General features: G+C 38.1%; 1 pseudogene; it reads right to left on the bottom strand.

Annotated features, from left to right (window-relative positions):
- Positions 1 to 1,438: 1,438 nt before the first annotated feature.
- Positions 1,439 to 4,557, bottom strand: LOC123251984 (annotated as a pseudogene).
- Positions 4,558 to 4,913: the final 356 nt, after the last annotated feature.

Here is a 4,913-nt window from a genome sequence, read left to right as displayed (position 1 = left end):
TCTCAAGCTTCTGGCTACTTTTTATCCTGATGTTTACAAAATTAATTCTGGGAGTCAGCAAGTTTTCATTGCTTCCTTGTTGTTGTACATCCATGATCCTGGGAGAGGCATTGCCATTACTTATCTAAATTGTGCCTTGGTTTTTACCCAGGAAGGGTTTTTACTCTATAGCAACCACAATCCCCAGTGCTCTTCTTAGCCATGGAATTGTGACTGGGACCCTGTTCCCTGGTAACTGATGGGAAACATGCTTCCCTTCCCTGGGACTGAGACCCAGAATTGCTTGTGGGTAAAAGAGTTGTCATTGTATGTCAGCTACACCGAATAACAGCAAGTTCCCCTCTAATATAATTCTGATCAGTTGTATACCCCTCCACCCTGCTACTATTTCAGGGCAGAGAGGAGTCAAAGCTGCTCCTACTGCTGCTGCTGATGCTGTTGTGGAATTCACTTTGAAGATCTACCACTGGTGCTACTGCACTAGTCTTCTACCTGGCACCCACCAGTGACACAGATTTATAATTTATACCTCCTAAATTGTCTTAAGCTAAAAACCCTATCATTCTGACTTAAAAAACTCTTATGTTCTATAATTTTATTTGAATACTTATTTTAAAGTTTTATTTATTTTGAAAGAAATGTTGGGGAAATCCAGTTATGTTTATGTTTTATAAACTATAGTATTTATTAAATTAAATTATTAAATTATTTTATTTAAAATATTAATTTTATTAAATGTAATATTTTAACAAAAAAGAAAAGAAAAAATATGAAACAGATTAAGAGAAAATTCACGCTTTAAAAAACAGACATAAGAGCTCACAAGAATATTATGAAGTGTGTTTCACTCAAGATTTTGCAACAGAAGTTTTTATACCTCTGGTAATATCACTTTTTCTAGCTCTCCCTGATTAGATAGACAACCTCAAACTGATCAGAGGCTAGTCTTCTGGATGTTAGGAGTTGTGATGAGCAAGAGGCAAGCATCTCTTGGGATTCCACAAAATCACGAGGTTTCCTACTTATACAGATAAACCACAGGCCGTGTTCTTAAGCCAATCAAAGGTTAGGGGTGAGATTGAAATGAATTTTTAAAACTTTCCTTTTAAAAAGGAAATAGAGATTCAAGTTTATGTTAAATTCATGTAATATAGAGTGTTCAAAATGATTGAGGTATCTCAAAAAATAGCTACAAAATAATAATACTTTTAAAAGAAAACTAGCAGCTTTCAACTATCAACACTCAAGTTCCCAACTTTAATAACATTTTCCAGAGACATATTAGACTGTTTAGTTACAAGACAATTTTCCCCATTCTTCTTTCCCACCCCAACCCCAGACTACACTACTAGGGGATGCCTTTACTATATTGTGGGCAGATTTTTAAACAGATACTATTACAAATGTACTTCTGTTCTTGAACATGTGACTGACATCTTTAAACTTTAGTTGCTGTGTACTGTCTATCATATCTTGTAGACCTGACATTGGCACTCATTGCTCCAGTGATGTTACAGGTCTATCAGCTGCTGTCTGATTTACATATGGAACCAAATATCTCTGCAGAGTTGAAGGTAAGTATTGTAAAATGGGAGCAAATTCATCCTCACTGTCACTACTACCATATGATTGGTTTCTGCAATGGAGATATCTGTTACTGTTACCCCACATGAAGATAGTAACTCATCGTCTTTCTCTCCCTCTCCCCTGTGATGCCTTTCAGCCATTCTGTCTCCATTGATCTGTGAGTGAGCAAAAGAGTTCTCTGGAGAAGCACTTACAACAAAAGAAGGTATTGCAGGGCTTGCTAACAGGCCATCTAATGAAGTTAAGAGTCTAAGAAAAGTCCACTTTAAAAGCAGCACAGGAACCCCAGCTTGGGATAATATATTGTCCACTTCACCTGCAGAGTTCTCTCTTGCTAAGTGTACAGAGGGAATTTCCTTCTCTCCCCCTCCTGGATTGCAGATGTGATAATGAGATTAAATCTACCCTCCCCATCTTTAGATTTAATCACTGAAGGTGAAAACATCTCTGTTTAACTTACAAGTTGGGTAGTCTGTAACCCAGGTGTGCTAGAGAGTGACAAGTCAGAATTTACTGACTGCCTTGTGGGCAGTCCTTAGAAAAGTGTCTATTGTGTGATTGGACATGTAAACTAACAGGAAGGCACAGAAAGTGACCCAAAAGAGTCCCCTTTAAAAAGAGAGTTGAGTGAGCCAGAGATCATCTTGTTCATGGCTTGAATGTGGAGGAGCTCTGGATCTGGGACCCTGAGACCTTGGTGAGACTGCTCTTAAATCTCTCTCTAAAAACTACACGTGGTGACTGAAGAAGGCTGACTCCTTTAACTTCCCAGGAGGTACTAGCCTCCAGGAGGCTCCCTTGATTGGGAGAAGCTCTTGTGGCTAGAACCCTTGTTAAATGACTTTTAGACTCTGGATGGGGCTCTGGAGCCCTGCTGGAATAAAGCCCAGACTTGAATACAAGTCAAGTTCATTAAATTAGATCTCTTACTCTACCCTCTTCTGATCTCTCTAGTTCCATTCTCCTATATTTTATAAATAAATCACTAAAATCATTTTAGGAACTGGTATTTATTCAGTTCCTAGGTGACTACCTTTAAATATTAATATATTCAACCAAAACCTCCCTTTACCCCCTTACACAGACCTGGTCCATCCCATTCTCTACATAGATAAAAAGGGTTTGGGTGGAGCTCAGGTATCTTTTGGACTCACTACTTCTTAGAGCAAGCATGAGGATAGAAGGAGGATCTTGCAAGATGAGTACATGTGGTAAGACTTTAAAGTAACAAAGAAACTTTAAATCTATGCTTATCTATCATTTCTATTTCAGTGATTATTAATAAACTTTATGGAAATTAAGAATATAGAATATATTAATTTAAATCTAACATAAATTAATTGTATTAGAGTCACAATCCAGCCTAAGTCCAACTACTCTCTTCTTTTGTACATCTATTATATCCCATTTAAGCTTCCCACACTATCCTTTTTTATTTTTCTTGTTTTAAACCATGTTTTTAATATGAATAACATACAGAAACCCGGAAATTAGCATTTCAATTCTCTTTTTACTTTTGGAGAAAGCATTTCCCAACTCCCTACTATTACATTTGTCATACTCCCAGCGAAATAGGTAATACATATGGTAAGGTTTGTATAAGTGATGAATCAAGGTTGGATACACCACTGAGAGGGTAGGCCTAGACAGGCAGTTTATAGGCCTAGAACACTATCTGACTCTTGACCAAGATTAAAAACATAAAAGATAAGGTTTATTATCATTCAAATGAAAGAGGAGTGGGGGACAAAGGGATCCCTATTCTTTAAATTCTGGATACTCCTCCCACCTTTTCTACAGACCTAGCAAGAAGTGGTCTTCAAAGATCTTCCAGCTGCCTATCTCTACACTCTCTATCTATGAACTCCACTAAATAATGCCTGACCTAATTAGTCCTCCAAATTACTGTTTGGATAAGTTTATAATCTGTCAGGATAACTTCAAACTCTTTTTACTTATTTATTTATTTGTTTGTTTGTTTTTTAAACCCTTAACTTCTGTGTATTGACTTATAGGTAGAGCGGTAAGGGTGGACAATTGAGGTTAAGTGACTTGCCCAGGGTCACACGGCTAGGAAGTGTCTGAGGCCAGATTTGAACCTAGGACCTCCCATCTCTAGGCCTGACTTTCCAACCACTGAGCTACCCAGCTGCCCACTAACTTTGAACTCTTAATGAGTTCACCCTCTTCAGCTTGAGCCCAAGATGACTTTAGGCCTTTCCCACACTCAGGTATTGGCTTGTGGGCAGTTTCTCTTCACAGATGTCAGGAAACATTCTCAGGACACAGGACCACAGATAGATGACAATGTTGGAGACAGAGTCGATAGGATCTAACACCAGGATAACAGGATACCAAAATAGCAGTATAGCACAATAACAGGAACCTTCAGCTCCCCAGGGAATAGGTAGGCAAACTCCCACTTGGCTTAAACAGATCAAGCCACAGGAAGTTACCTCTTCAAGCTCTCCCAAGGACAGGAACCAATGGCCTCAACTGTCTCATCGGGTTCCTCTATTCCCCACACTATAGAATAGGTCCTTATAGTTCTGTGATGTGTGGCAAATCCCTCTTTGCAAACTCTTCCTTTGCTATCTATTTGCAAACTCATTTCATTCCTTTTTCCTTCCTACACATCACCCATCTGTTCCTTCATATTACCAGCTATATTCTCCATGGCCTGTACTTGCTGCTTGCAGTTCTAGTGATAACAGGGCTGGCCTGGCAAGAAAGTCTTCAGGAATCTCTTGCTAATAGAGTGCGCATTGCTTTTCAATCCACAAAGATCCCTGCTGAATAAACACCAGAATACATGCTTATAAGGCAAACTAAGTGGGTGAACATTTGCAGACAAATGGTACATTTAGGGACAGTAAGTGGAAGGCCAGCATTGGAACAAGACTCATTTACCTTCTTATTTGTGGGAAGCATGTTTATCGTATGATCAGTTTCACCACAGCCAGCCATCATATATTATAGATCTCACTGATGCCTATTATAAGAATAAAATATCTTCACAGGCAGTTACTAAAGTTGGAGTACATTTTCCTCACTAATAATTCATCTTTGTTTCAACAAAGGAATCCCTACTTCAATTAAAGGCTTTGAACAAGCATTATTGACTTTATATCACCAATTAACTTAAACTAGAGTCAGGAAGAAAGACCCCTACCCCCTTATACCATGATTTGATTTTAGTGATAGCGATAAGTTTAAACCTAATCAATATTGTGTTCCTAAAGTAATTAGCAGAATTCCATTATAATCTTAATTATAGTTAGTAGAATTCGTGATTTTATAGGGACCTCTAACTAAAGCATAAAATT

The sequence above is a fragment of the Gracilinanus agilis genome, chromosome 6 (genome assembly GCF_016433145.1).
Source record: "Gracilinanus agilis isolate LMUSP501 chromosome 6, AgileGrace, whole genome shotgun sequence".
Lineage (NCBI taxonomy): Eukaryota > Metazoa > Chordata > Mammalia > Didelphimorphia > Didelphidae > Gracilinanus > Gracilinanus agilis.
The sequence above is the reverse complement of the archived record's forward strand: the minus strand, read 5'-3'. Positions and strand labels throughout refer to the sequence as shown.